The following is a 15,985-nucleotide window of genomic DNA, read 5'->3' on the forward strand; positions in this document are numbered from 1 at the left end:
TTCCCCATTGAAAATGTTGTTTTTTTGGTGGAATCGTGTAAGTCCATCAAATAAACATGAGATAGGAGACTGGGTAAGAGCTACAGGCATGACAACTGGTACACTTATGCATCATGATTAAGCGAAAAATATAGGTCCATGAGGCCATCCTCTGAAATGTACAGGAAGTGCACTCCAAACAACCAAGTGTCAAATTTGGCATTTTTGGACGATTCACAGAATTCTTATTTAAACAAACTAGTCCGAGTAATTTCCTCCGATTGACTTCATAATTTTTATGCTCACACGAGACAACCTTGAGATCTAAAGCTGTGCTAACTGTGAGTTTTCACCACTGGGTGGGGCTGTGACTGGAGCCCAAACTTACACTACTTATTTGTACATTTCTTGCAGTATAAAAACACTAATAATACCATATCAATTTTTAATGTTTATGCAAATCACCACCAAACTTCACAGGTATGATCACACTTTAATCCTGAATACATTCATACATCAGTATCATAACTTTGTCACAACGCCCCCACCACTGATTTGATTAATTTTTTTTCTTTATACACTATATAACCAAAAGTATTCGCTCACCTGCCTTGATTTGCATATGAACTTAAGTGACATCCCACTCTTAATCCATAGGGTTTAATATGACGTCGGTCCACCCTTTGCAGCAGCTTCAACTCTTCTGGGAAGGCTTTCCACAAGGTTTAGGAGTGTGTTTATGGGAATTTTTGACCATTCTTTTAGAAACGCATTTGTGAGGTCACACACTGATGTTGGACCAGAAGGCCTGGCTCTCAGTCTCCGCTCTGATTCATCCCAAAGGTGTTCTATGGGGTTGAGGTCAGGACTCTGTGCAGGCCAGTCAAGTTGATCCACACCAAACTCTCTCATCCATGTCTTTATGGACAAAAAAACAAACTGGAAACACTGGTTGGATTTTATTTTCCTTTTTAATTTATAGTCTCAAAAATGGAAAGTTTTGGTACGTGTACATTTACGATGTTTGATCATCTGAGGCCGGGGTTGTTGTTTACAGACAAGTGTTATTCAGAGTTAGATAACTCTTGAACCATAAATCCTAAATTGTGCCAGTTTAATGCTTTCCTAACTCTTCCAGAGTGTTTTCTTTCAAGGTTAGGAACTTGGCTGACCTTTTGGGGTCTTTAAAGATTAAATCCACTCCAGTAACTCCAATTCAGAATTTTTCCACTCGATTGTCTGTTTGTAACCCAGAATGCATTGTGACTGCCCTGTGACAACCAATGGCAGGATGTTCCATTGTCACATCATGCTTTTGTCCAACAGCGCATGTGCACAGACTTAAAAACTGAAGAATGACTCAAAATAGAGAGAAAAAGACACAGAGAGGCTGTGATGTGTCTCTCAGAGTCACTGCAGACAGGAAATTATTGTAATAATGACTCAAATTCCCAAAAGCGAAAGGAGTTGTTTGTGAAAATATTAATATTTTGGCAATTTTTTGTCACAGAATTATCATTTTTTCACATTTTGGTCCTAAAGAGATGGGAGAACAAGCTTGTACAAAAAATCTTTAGTCATTAAAATTTACTGTGTTTATCATACAGTATAAAACTCTTTGAGTTATAATTTCTTTAGTCTTTACAGTCTCATAACTTTTTAGAAATCCCAGTGACTTTACTGCAGTGCACATTTTCTTAAAGACGAGGTATTTCTGAAGGAAACGATGTGTAGAGCTTGACTGTGGACCACAGGGTTGATGTTTTACAAGCTTTTTAAGACAGGCCAGACACAATGGTGTCAAGTTTTTCTTAAAAATGAACAGATCCTGGATAATTTTCTTTTCAAGAATAAGCCTGGAAAATTGTCATTTATACATAGATCTTTTGTCAAGAACAAGTGCATGTGCTGTAGGCCTATTATGTTGGGATTTTGTCTCTGAAAACGGTTCAGAGTGATGTGTACTTTTGCCAAGTGGGTCCTTAGCTTTTCTTAGATCTGAGTATGGGGGCCCTTAAGGAAAAGGTTGGGAACCACAGGCTTGGAAGACTTTTTAGCCATGTATTTATGAACATTTGCTTGTCTAATTTTGGTAGAACTTAAGACTGAACAGGTTAAGTCTGGTTATTTTACACTGCTTCTAGAAATCAAAAGAAAAAAAACAACCCAAAGCAGCTCCTGCTGCCAGTCTCATCCCTTGACTTTCCTGTATATTGGTATTCTAGCCGCCTGAGATTGTTAGATAGCTTAGACACATATCCCATATCCCTGGATCTCTTTCAGGGTTATTTTGTATTTAGCCTTCTAGTGGCTGGTCTCGCATGGCTGCATCAGCCTCTTGCTCAGCGTTGCGCCGAGAATCCATAAAGCCACCCTGAGGATTGGAGACTGTCAATTTGTGTTTTTCCCAAGAATACTGATTCCTGCCCTTCATGTCTCTCCTCTAAGCTTCAGTCGTACAGTTGAGGAGAAATAGACGGATACAGGAAGTTGAATGTGCAAAAGACGAGGGTAAGACAAAAATGGGGTTGTAAAGAGGTCTGATGAAAGACAGGCCCAGACAGACTCCGGCCAAGAGAAAGGTCCTTGGGCTTGATCGAAGAATTGAAAGGGGGTTGAAGAGTAGACCAGGGACTAGAGACTGAAGTGAGGATATTAAAATGCTGGAGGAGGAAGCAGGAAGCAGCAGGATGGAAAAAGTCTGATGGGAGTGTAAAAAAGAAAGCGATGGAGCACCAGTGTTAGAAATAAAAAGGGAATGGAGGAGGTTAGAAGAACTGGCTGAAAAAAAGTGGTCAAGGAGTTAGAAAGTTTGCTCAAAATTAGAGAAGGAGGCTGGAGAAAGACTTGGTTCCTCCTGTGGAGGATTGATCTGATATACACGGAGGCATATGTTCATGATTGAGTTTAGATGATGAGCAAAGTAGCCCGTAGTCTGGTAGACAATCACAAATACAAAAGTGCTCCCTGCTCTGTATGTGGCTTTGATTTGTTTATGATCTGATTCAGAAACTTCTTCTCCTATTTAAGATCAATCATAATTATAAAGAGGGATTTGTTTCACTGAGGCGCCGTCTTATTACAGCATAACAATGCCTGTCAGCTGAGCTTCTGCAGGAGCTACACTTCCCCTCTAGAAATGCTCTTTCTGCAGGCTTTAGCCTGTGCCTGGAAGATTTAAACCAACGGAAATTTACACACAATGGCTTTGATTTGAGGCTTCCTTCATGCTCAAGCCCTATGCCCAGACTTCTGTTTCCAAGTATTACAAAGCATCGCCTCCAGAAAGCTCATATGGGATCATTTTAGATTCCCAGGAAATATATATTCATTACCATGCAAATTAGTTTGGGAGTCGTTGACTTAAAGCATTCGCCATACTTCATTTCAGAGTCTGTAAATGCAATTAATGGTATCTCATTCATAAGAAAGAGAATTGCCCACGGATAATTGTAATTGTAGGGATCCTATTAAAACCCCCCGAGTCCATAAAACGTTGCATTGAAAAGGAACGCTAGCCATCATGTCATTGCAACATAGGGCCCATAATGGGATAATAAAACTTCTTTCATCTGCCATGAATAGAGCAACACTCACAACAAAGCAACACACAATCATTTCTGACATGGTTTCAGAGTGGAACCCACTCAGTTATATTTCTGGAACAATCTATGTAAATAGGCAACCTGCAGCGCTCAGCTGTGATAGATGCCATGTAAAACCCTACTTGCAGAGATGGGGGGGGGGGGGGGGGGGGTATTGTTTTTGGTAAGCTATTTGGACAGAGAGTATATTTTACTGATTATTCAAATGATTCAAAGTGAATTGGGTTAATGCCCAAAAACAAAATCAATTATTGATTTAAAAATCGTGATTTAAAATACAGCTTATTCCGTGTAATAAAGTTTTATGTCATTTTAGGACAGACGGTTTATCAGGGTCAGGTCAGGAATGGCATTTGCCAATCTTGGTCCTGTTCTGCTCTGGTCTCCTGACAGCCATCCTCAAAGGCTTGCGCCAGGCCCTGCCCGTCTCTCCAGGTGTCCTCTCAGCCGACCCTTCCACGATGCAGTTGCCCCCAGCAACTGGATCAGTTCAGTGCTCCCAGTATGCGGTGAGCTCGATCGGGCCAAGGAAAGAGCACCAGGTGACTGCAAAAGCACAGCTGCCATTCTCTTATCAGGCAGCTGACCCTTCCCACCCTCGCTCTCCTGAGCATGTCAGTATTAGACACATGGTCTAGCCAATAATACCCAACGATGTCCCGAAGATAAGTCACAAAGGAGTCTAGCTGGTTGTCTCTAACCGGTCGAGGGTTTGATCCCCAGCTCCTGCAACCACATCAATACATCCTTGTGCTGACATATGGCAACCACCCGTCTGGCTCTACATCCTGTGCCATGTTGACGTGCAACATCCACCTCTCACGCTGTCATAAGTGTGTTTTGTCCCAACAGATGATTTTCCCATTGGCCTTTGGTAATATGTAAGGACATCCAGAGCATGCCTGGGGTTGCATCAATCCTCCCAATTGCCTTTTGGTACTCTCAGACTTAAGGGCTGAACATACATGAGCGTACTGTGAGTGGAGCGATCTCCACAAAGAAAGTCCACAGTCATCAGAGCTTCCATAGTCGAGTGCACTGCCGCGTAGTAGTTTCCTGTGAAATTTCTGTGAAATCCTACATTTCCCACAATCCTTACGTGTTTTTTACATTTTTCTGTCATGGTGTCCTACACTAACAACGAGGAAGAGGAGCTGCTCTGCCTGCTGCAATAAAGCAATAAAATTAAGAGACGGTGGTATGTACGGCCATTAAATGCCACAAGAGACGAGAAAGGGGAGTATGCCATGTTGGTGAAGGACACGCCAAGTATTGATGTGGAAAAACATTTTCAATACTTCTGAATGACACATGAAAAGTTTGATGATCTAGTTGGGCACCTAGCCCCACTCCGTCTCCACTCTGGGAGTCACCACTCACCCGTCAACGCTGCACAGAGGATGGCAGTCGCTCTGAGAGTTCTCGCTCTGCAGGTCGGCGTCACATTTAATGCGGGTCGATGTATTTTGTGCGACACCGGTACGCAAAGCGGAGTGCGCGCGGTTGTAAAATTTGAGCTTTGCGTGCACGGGCCTTGCGGATGTCCACTTTGAGTCAGCGCGGACCTCTGCGGAGTCCTTTTCATGTACGTTCTGCCCGAGTATGTTTGGGCCTTTACTCGCCACACCGACATCTTACTTCAGCCTCAGTTTTAGAAGACAGCATTCTCAGGTCTGTCCCTTGCAGGACACTTCAACAGCAGAGCAAAAGAGACTGCTAGAGAAAGGGACAAACAGCTCTCTTCACTCTGCTCTCAGGTAACAAAACCCACCATTGTAATAAACGCAGATTTCACCTTTGGACATAGACATAGTCCCATCTAATGTTCCCTTTGTTATAAACACGTGTTCCTCATCTCTATTTAATTTTCTCTTGTTTTTGGGCAAAACACCAAGCCATGCAGCAACACAAGCGAATCCACCTGTTATCCATTTGTTAACAACAGCAGAGAGATCGGGGAACAGGTGGGTTACTCTGTTCCCCCCATGTTGTTTACCTTGGATCAGCATTCACCCCTGCTGCTGGAAAGCATATATCCCTTAGCCCTGTTTTCATTAGTCAGATAGCTGATGGAAATGTTCATTTCCATCAGAATAGAACAGAGGCAGCAGGGGTTCAGCAGTTACTGCTCTCTGGTCAGTTCAAACCATGTGAGGTAGAAACATTAAGCAGGGGGTCAAGACATATATCTGGTACGTGTAATCATCACTATCATTATCATCGTCTTTAACGTTTAAATTTCCACATGTGGGAGAAGATGCATGACCACCTTCTAAAGTGCACACACATTTACGTAGGAGTCCGTTCCCTGTGGGGTCTCAGTTAATCAGAGATGTCAGCCGGTCCTAGAATGAAACATACTAGATCGTAGTCACACATGTCCATTAGCAGGGGGGGTAATTACACCATAGAATCACACCAGCTCCTGCTGGATGACATTGGATGGTTTGACCAGCTGATAGAAATGTTAGCTCAATGATTGGACAGAATCATGTTTCATACACACAATGATTCATTGCACAAAATGATAAACAAAAATGATAATCATTTTATTTCAACAGTTTGATGCAGGATATTGAGGAGACATTTAATGATGCTACTGGCATGAACCTTCTACATACATCACACAGCAACAGAGTTATAAATAGCTCAAATATTTGACACTAGCTTATTGTCTCACATGCAGAAGAGGAGGCTGAAGCTTTGAATAGAATGAGTGATTAATGGGGCTAGGGTTATTAGGAGGTTTGATTAAACATGGGTATGACTGAGAGTAACATGAATCAAACATAGAGTGCAACCTCTCACTCCCTTTAAGAACTGAGTACACATGTTCTGACCCATTTCACCACTTTTATATTCCCTCTTTTGACCACAGTGACTTTGTTTTGCCAAATTTAACCAGTTCTATATTACTATTTCTCTGCCTCGGTTAACCCAATTTTTACCATCAAAAACACTTTTTCTCCCCATTTCTGTCACTTTTGAGCCAAAATTGCCACTATTTAATCATTTTACTACACTTTTCCCCTTTTATGCCACCAAAAACACTTTTATAAAAATACTTTTTTATCACTTTTAACCCTTTAAAACCTACAGGATCGCCAGCGCTCCCATTTGCATATCTACTTTTAACCATGGGTAAAATTGTAACCAAATTAGATAGAGCACTAAGGTGGCTTTCACACTAGGGGCCCGGTCCTGGATCCGAGTGAACTTGAATGCAAATGAACCATGCCCGGGCACCGGGCCTGGGCCCACTTGGGGAGGTGGTCTCGGGCGCGATTCAAGTGGACTCTGGCACGGTTCGGATGAGATATGAATGCAACTGTGCTCAGATATGGGACAGAGCGCAGTATCAGCTTTATGACGTCATCATAAAAGCTAAACTTCTTTAAACAGCGCGGCAGTTTGTTCACATTTGTCCTCAGTAAAGGGCGGAAATCATCAGAATCCAGTCAATAAACTTTCTGTTGTGACTCACCTTACAGATGAGCACAGGTTGGAGTCAGTGAGAGGAGGTGCAAAGACTATGAAAGTCTCCTGTCACCTCAAAAACCGCTGTATCTTAGTAATGGAGCTCATTTAATCCTCTGAGCTGTAGCAGATGTGCAGATATGAAGAGTGAAGTTGCTGGCATGTTGAAAGTGAATTTTAATCATCCATGGATGCAGGATGGACTTTTTGCCAGGTCAAAAAAAACAAACAAAAAGAAAACAATCTTCTTCGTTCTCCTCCTTTGCGGGGTTGTAAACCAGCTACGTGCATACCGCCACCTGCTGTTTCAGACTGAGTAAATCAGAAGTGCGCCCAGGCATGGTTTGATATTGCTAGTGTGAAAGCAAGCCAGGGGGGAAGGGGGGGAGTACTGTTTCCTTCTAGAAATATCCTTCCTTCTATTGCGTAAATGCAGTACAAAGCGCACACATCAAAAACAATAAAATACACACATGCATGCTCAAAAGTGTCTGACACACTTAAAGATTTGGTTGCACTACTGTAAGTAGTTTATTTTTTATAAAGATGCTGTGTTTTTGCAAATTGAGCAGAATTTCATTTTATTTTCATTTTTGCCAAAGTTTATGAAGATGAGTGTATTTCAAAAATGAAGTTATGACCATCCTCAGAATATTTTTTTTGTGGTTTAAAATGATCTTGTGCAACTTTTTACCATCACAATTTTAGGGTTGCAGCTATGGCATTTCTGTATTTTAGGAATGTGTAAAAAAAAAAAAAAAAGAAGAAGAAAAAAAAAAGAAAAAAAACTTCTTCATTTTTCTTGTGTTTGTTTTTTGCACTTTTGAGTAATTTTATTTGCTGCTATAAAATTATCACATGCATATCATTAAAAGTTGGGTTCTAATGGTTGTAATGATGTATAGCCAATCAGATACTCCAAAAAATGGCACTACAGCACGTACAAATGTAAAGATATGCTCTGGCATTTTTTTTTTTTTTTTTTTTAATACATTCTAGCCATTTTTTTTTAACCCATTTTAATTCTGTTTTTAAGAAAAGGGACTTTTGTTTTTTTTAATATGGCTATTTACTTTGGTGCAAATGAATAAAAAAACAGAAATTTGGTTGCTTTGATGAGAATAGTTATCCATCCTTCCCTTTTTTTATACCGCTTATCCCGTTGGGGGTCCTGGAGGTCTGGAGCCTATCCCAGCTGTCACTGGGTGAGAGGTGGGGTGCACCCTGGACTGGTCTCAATCACAGGGCTGACATATGGAGACAGACAACCAGGCACACTCACACATACGGCCAATTTAGAGTCACCAATTAACCTACTGAGCATGTTTTTGATGGTGTGAGGAAGTTAGAGTACCCAGAAAGAGCTCATGCATGCACGGGGAGAACATGCAAACTACAGACAGAAAAGCCCCGACCCGGAAGCAAACCATGGACCTTCCAGCACTAAGTATTCGGGGCCCAACATTCGTAGCTATGCCCCTGACTGTGGAAGGAGGAAGATCAGGTATGATCTTACCAGACTTAATTCATGTCTTCTATTTTAATAGATAGCAAAAATCCCTATGACATGTTCTTCTGTAATCTGTAGCCTCTATACTCTGATATTTTCCATGAAACACAAAATTATAAGATATTTCCTTTGCTGAGGGCCAAATTTTGAAATATGACTTTTATGCTGACGTGTTATCAGCACAGCAATTAACTTGCTGTTCAGCTCCAGAATTAAGTCTGAGATCTCTTTCTCCCTTCCTGTCTGTGCTGAAGTACTGTCTCCCAGACACAGAGAAAGCTGAAAGGCTTCTGGTTTCCTCTTTCTCTTAATCCATGACAGTAAGAGAGCCTGCTGTGGCACCAATAAGAAGACTTTGTTCCCCTAAATCACTGAGCAGCAAGCTAAGTTCAAAGCCCTCCTCGGTGGCCCAATAAAGAAGAAGTAGTTTCTGTCTGGATGGATCAAAGGGAAGAAGCACAGAGAAAGGTCAGGCCTCAGAAGCTCTCACACTGAGATGCTCAGTGCAGTGCAGAGAGCTGAAGAAGCTCCCCATCAGGTTTTCCATTACTGACGCAACGGCGGCTGCCAGGCTCATGCTAGGTGATATGTTATTTAACATGTCAGCCCTAATTCCTCTTTCTTCATACAAAACAAAGAAAAACCCAAAACTAGACTGCCAAAAAGTTTGGCTGCATGCCTCTAGATATGTAAAATCTTGTTAGTTTTGGACTCCTATGTCATCACTGTGAAAATCCCAAAGTGATTATTAAGAAAAGTGCTTACTGTCCCTGACTGAGGCCCCATGAAGTAATCTAAGAGTCACCTTTGGCTACAAGTGCAGCGCTGAGTCTGTGTGGATAGGTCTCAATCAGGTTTGCAAATCTGGACTCTGAAATCTTTCTCCATTCTTTGCAAAACTGCCCAAGCTCTGTCAGGGATGCACAGCGTGAACAGCCCTTTTCAAGTCCAGCCACAAACTCTCTATTGGATTGAGGTCTGGGTTTTGACTCGGCCACTCCAGAACATTCCCCTTGTTGTCTTTAAACTGTTCCTGTGTAGCTTTCTCTGTATTCTACGGCTCATCGTCCTGCTGGAAAATAAATCTTCTCCCAAGCTGTAGTTCTCTTGAAGACTGAAAAGTATTATGTAGAAATTGTCTGTATTGCTGCTGAGAAGCATCCCCACAGCATGACGCTGCCACCACCGTGCTCCACAGTGGGGATGGTGTGTTTGTGGTGATGTCAGTGTTTGGCGTCTTGTCTGAGAGCCAAAAGCTCCATTTTGGTCTCATCAAACCAAAGAACTTTCTTCCACTTGACCACAGGGTCTCCCACATGCCTTTAAGTCAACTCTAGTCCAGATTTAATCTGAGTTTACTACCCATCTGCTAAGGCTTGGAACTCCTTCAGAGTAGTCATAGGTGTCTTGGCGTCCTCTCTCACTAGTCTCCTTCTTGCACGCTCACCCAGTTTGTGAGGACGGTCTGATCTAGGCAGATTCACACATGTGACATATTCCTTCATTTCTTCATGATGATTTAACTGAACTCTGGGGGATGTTCAGAGACTTGGAAATGTTTTTTTTTCCATCCGTTCCCTGACTTAGACTTTTCAATAAATGTTCCTCCGAGTTGCTTGGAGCGTTCTTCTGTCTTCATGGTGTAATGGTAGCCAGGAATACTGATGAACCAGCAACTGGACCTTCCAGACACAGGTGTCTTATTGAGAGGTCAGTCACTTTAAAGAGAGTGAATATTTATGCAGTCACTTATTTAACATCATATATTTTCGTTAAATTGATATTACTTCCTAAACCTCATAAACTTGCACAGTGAGAGCAGAGTAATGAACTGATTCCTCCCCCCTGTGCCTGTTTGTCCTGTCTTTGCCCTTTTATAACTAAAGAGAAATGTTGGAAGAGAACATCTGCAGATCTCAGGCAGCAGGGGGATGTTTGGTATGTTTTTTCTTGTTAGTACACTGTAAACAATTTCCCTGTAAAATAACAGGATTATTCAGTTTTTTTATTTTATGGCCTTCTTCTGTAAAGTTTATTACAGTGCAATACTGTAAAATAACAGTAAAGAGCTGGCAGCAGCAGATGCTGGCAATACTGTAGGTTAAATTTATGCACCATGAACCAGACTGACAATTTAAATTTTACAATCTGCAAAACTTATGCATGCATAAATGAATAGAACTGTTATATATGTTGTTAAAGATCAGTTACGTACCCCAGCGTTGCACAAATAGTTTATCCATTTCTGTTGAAATGTCATATATGTTTAAGAAAATGATTTTGCTACATGTAAAGTGTATTAACTCTGATTTATTTTGATGATTACTTTTACTGAGTAAAGCTTCATAAGTATAATCAGTGCATTTCATACTTATGTGATAGATAATAATAAAAAATAATAATATCTTGGATTTATATAGCACCTTTCAAGGAACCCAAGGACACTTTACAAGAACACATCAGACATGGACAGGCTATGCGAAGGATAGGATTTATGTAAGGGGTGGTTAATGAAGACTGTAGGGTGTGGATGTCTGCAGGCAGAGTGTTCCAGAGGGTGAGGGCTGCAGCACTGAAGGCTCCGTCCCCATAGGATCAGAGTTTGGCTTTCGGTATGGAAAGCAGGCCAGTGTCTGAAGACCGAAGTTTCCTGTGTGTGTGGATGGAGGAAATCTGAGAGGTATTGAGGAACCAGGGCATGGAGATATTTGTATGTGAGGAGGAGGATTTTGTAGCTAGGGAGCCAGTGAAGGTGGATGAGGGTGGGAGTGATGCTGACAGGGTCTAGTGCAGGTGAGAACTCTAGCAGCAGAGTTTTAGACATACTGGAGCCTGTCCAGGGTTTTGCTGGGTACCCCATGCAGGACTCTATTACTGTTGTCCAGGCAGGAAGTTATGAAGGCGTGAAACAGAGTTTCTGCCACAGGGTCTGGAAGTGATGGTCGGAGTCTGGAGATGTTCCTGAGACGATGGAAAGTAGATTTGGTTACAGATTTCATGTGAGACTGGAAGGAGAGGGTGGAGTCCAGGTTGACACCCAGGTTTTGGACCTTGGAGGACGGACGGATGGAGGTCCCATCTAACCTTTTGGGGGGCACAACCATGAGCTCTGTTTTATAGCAGTTGAGTTTGAGTTGATTAGATGTCATCAATACTGTTCAGACTGATACTGCTCTTCAGTGAGAGGCTGAAAAAACAGCAGATGAAAGAAAAACAAAGAAGACTCTCAATTAAATGAACCTGAATATTTGCATGACCTTACAATCTCAACTCTTCCACTGTGAATGGTGCACTCCTCGACTGCTTCTCTCCTACGTCTGAGGTCAAAGATCAGCTCCTTGGTTTCAGAAACATTTAAATCTAAACGTTATCATCACACCAAGAAATACAATCAGGTGGAGCCTTTCCATGATCCAACTCTGGACCTTGAAGGAGGGACATTGGAGCTGTGTCATGAGAAAATTTAACACGGTAGCAGTCCTCCTGACTCCTACAGGCATCAGTGTACACAATAAAGAAAGAACGGTATCTTCTCTAAGGTCATAGTTTGTCACGCAGAGAAGAACTTTTCTTCTACCTCTGCCAGGCGAAACAAACAAACAAACAAACAAAAACCAAAAGCATTAGTATGGAAAAGAATGACAGACCAAGTATCAAACAATCGTTGGATGAAATGTTAGTGTGTTTGTGATTGGAATGATATTACATACACACTTAAAGACAAACCAGAAGACTGACAACATCTGGGGTCAGTTCATGAATTTTCTCACAGAAAGGAGCAGGTCTCACACTGGATGAAACTGAGGAAGAGTAGATTTCTAAAGGAAGTCACTTTGAAAGCTATCAGTACAATTCAGCTACAAAGCACTAGTGGTAATGGACTCAGTCTGGGGTTTGATTTCCTCTATAAATACTGCTGATCTGGTGGTACGCTTTTCATTTAGAGCATTTTCTTTTTCAATCATTATTTCTATTTTTCATTTTCTTTCAAAGTAATTTATTTTATCAGAAAAAAAGGGGAAGGGAATATTTGCTTTAACATCATAAGTCCCACCTTTCAGTTATGAGGATACTGCATGTTTATTTTCCTTCAATGTAGTAAAAATATGTGCTACTAGAACTTTGAGATCTTGGTCCAGAACGTCCATCAAGACTAATAATTTGCTTTAAATGATGACAGAATGTGCTATTTGGATATTTCAGGAATTTGCTTTTCATGGAAATTTAGTGGAAATGCTTTCTGTTTTGGAGAGTGATCAGAAGTTGTGGGGAAATTTTCTTTTGCCTTTTTATGTAGGGTTGGGATTTTTTGGGGGATATTTAACCTCCTAAGACCCTGCATGCACATATGAGGACAATTTATTCTGGCTTTCCTACAACGCAGTAATGATTTCAACTACTAGGATTTCAAAAAATTGTCTGGAATTTCCATTAAAGTTGAAGTAATTTACTTAAAACACTGGAGGAATTTGATATTAAAATTTCCAGGAATTTTCACAGATATTTTGGAAATATATCTTGAAAAATTTGGGCTATTTTCATGGAATTTTGGGGAAGAATTTGTGTCCTTGGAGAGTTTCATTGAAAGTTTTTTTTTTTTTTTTTTGGGTGGGTGGTTGGGCGGTGGGGGTGGTTTTTTTTAGTATTTTCATGGGAGGTTTTTGTATAGTTGTGAGACTTTTTTAATTTTTTAGGCATTTTCACACCATTTTAGAAAATGTATTTGCAATTTTGGGGAATTTAATCTCAGTTATTGGGGGTTGCTTTGAATTTTTTGGCATTTTCAAGGAAACTTGGGAAGTATGTTTGATTTGGGGAATTTGATTGCAGTTGGGGAAGAGGATGTCCTTTGAAATTTCCTTATTTTTGGGGGAAACTTAAGGAAATTTATTAGGAGGTTTGGGGTATTTTTCTGGCATTTTTTTTATTATTTTCAGGAGAAATGAGAATGTTTAAACTTTATATTTCAGTGGAATAAATTCCACTGAGAAATGTGAGAAATATTTGAAGAAATTTGGGGTACTTTTTTTGAGAAACTTCAAGAATGTTTTTTTGTTTCACAGAAATTTAGGTAGCTTTCTTTGGCTAAAATGAATTCCTGTTCAAAGATAAGGCTGAGCATTTAAACCTATCAGATTCCACTCAACCCAAATAAGTGGGAGAAACCAGAAACACGTTCCAAACGGCCCAGGTCTCAGGAGGTTAAGGATCTTGTCATTGATATTGGGGAAATGTATTTTGACTTTTTCAGTATCTTGGGGGGAATTTGTCAGTGAGGGGGCGTTCTTTTGAATGCTGAAGAATTTTCATGGAAATTTCAAAGATTTTGTTTTAATGTTTACACCATTTTCCTGAAAGTTTAGGTAATGTATTTGTAAATGTTTGGGAATTTGCTATAAAATTTTAGGTGAAATTTTCGGGAATTTACATGGATTTTTCTGGGGAACTTGTTTACTGGGATGTTTAAGTTTTACTATAAAGAAACATTTGGGGAGTTTTGAAGACATTTTGAAGAACTTTATTGGAATTCTGTAGAACAATGTTTAAGAATTTTCACCAAAATTTTTGGTAATATATGTGGATTTTGGAAAGGAAAATTCCCGCTCAAAGACCAGACGGATGTCTTTATTTATCAGGCTCTACTTATTCCTAAAAGTGAGAGAAACTAAAAATGCATTCAAAACAAAATCTCAGGTCTCAGAGGTGAATGAATTCTTATCTTTTCATGTAAAATCAATATGTTGACAACATTTGAGCATTAACTGTCCTTTTGCTTTCTGCTTGTTATTGTATTGTTATTTGTGATTTTTCTCATCTTTTTCTTTATCACAAACCATGAAAAACTCAATAAACAGATTGTTAAAAGAATCCACGTCAGTGTTTGGGTGCTTCATGTGCTTCTCCTTCATCTTCTTCTTTGTGTGCATTAGTATCTGTTTTTCAGTGCAGAGATGTCTAAAGCAGAAGTTCTCAAACTTTTCAACCCTTGACCCCCAAAATAAAAGTGCCAGAGACCCGGGACCCTCACTACCAGGAGGAAGTTGAAGCATAGCTGAGCACAGGTGGGTGAAGATTAACATTTTAAGGTTTTCTTAAATATTACTTTGATTTCAGCGTAAATCTCAAAAAAATGACAGTGTCTTTTAGACTTCCACCAGTTTCCCGCTCTGAAGGAAACATCTGAACTCTTCATCATGGACAGCGAGACCAAACTCTTTAGAAACACATTTCTCAAGTCAACAACTAAAGAAATGATCCCTGAAAGTATAGTCTTATAGTCAGGGGCGACCGTAGAAGGGTTACCTGAACTTCATGAATCTACAAAAATAAGAAAGGGAGAGGGTGCTTTAAAAAAAAAAGAAAAGAAAAGGGAAATGGAGACCAGAGAATGGACATGGTATGATGAAATATAATATTAATGATAAAATCCAAATGCAAGGCATTTTTATTTTTTAATCATTATTATCGCCATGCTCTTTCCCCTTACTGCTCCATTGATTTGTTCCTTATTCTTTCTTTTCCCCTTATCTTCTTTATCATTTACTATCAGCTTTTATATTTATATCTCCTCCACTTGAACTATTCCACTACCTATAAATATCCTACATCCATATTTATTGCTTTTGTTCTCTCTTCTTGTCTTGAATGTATTCATAAAACTCAATCCCAGCTTAAACCAACATCCCATACCCTCACCATTCTGTTATGGTCCCCCAAAACAAATAAATGTTCTCACACACACACATAGACACTCACCAATATACACACACACACTCACATATTTATACACAAATGCAACCTCACACACAAAAACATAGCCCTTCAAACCCCTCAAATTTAGAACATCACAGTGTTATAAGTTCCTGCTTGTCTCTGTCTTGTCCTGTTTCCACTGTTTGTATTGTTTGAATTGCAAATGTCCCTCATTTGCCATTTTCTGTCTTGCATCACACACACCCACACACACACACCTACACACCCACACCCACACACCCACACACATATATATAAATATATCTCAGCCATATTTTAAGCTTTATTTTTTAAAATTACTAGCATTCTATTGTCTTGATGATCTATTTAACTTTTGTTGCTGTGCGTCTTTCTGTTGTTGTCTGTCCGTCTGTCTCTGACCTGTTATGATTGGTGCTGTATAAATATAAATTGACTGGTTAATTACAATGCAGTGTTCCATTCTCTCCTGTAAGGACTGTAATCGACTGTCTTTATGGACATGGATTTTAAATGTATTGTTAAAAAAAGGTAATAAAAAATCCTGGCACATGGGAAAAATAGCAACAAGTGTTAATTTTCCTCAAAAGGAAAAAAAAAGAATGAGATAAAACTCTTATAACTTACTAAATACATGATTACATATAGATTTAGGTTTTAAGCCCTGATTTGGACACACCCT

The 15,985-nt window shown here is 40.0% G+C and overlaps 1 pseudogene; it reads right to left on the reverse strand.

The window, feature by feature from the left end:
- Window positions 1-14,732: 14,732 nt before the first annotated feature.
- Window positions 14,733-14,845, reverse strand: LOC121505838 (annotated as a pseudogene).
- Window positions 14,846-15,985: the final 1,140 nt, after the last annotated feature.

This window comes from Cheilinus undulatus, linkage group 23 (genome assembly GCF_018320785.1).
Source record: "Cheilinus undulatus linkage group 23, ASM1832078v1, whole genome shotgun sequence".
Classification (NCBI taxonomy): Eukaryota; Metazoa; Chordata; class Actinopteri; order Labriformes; family Labridae; genus Cheilinus; species Cheilinus undulatus.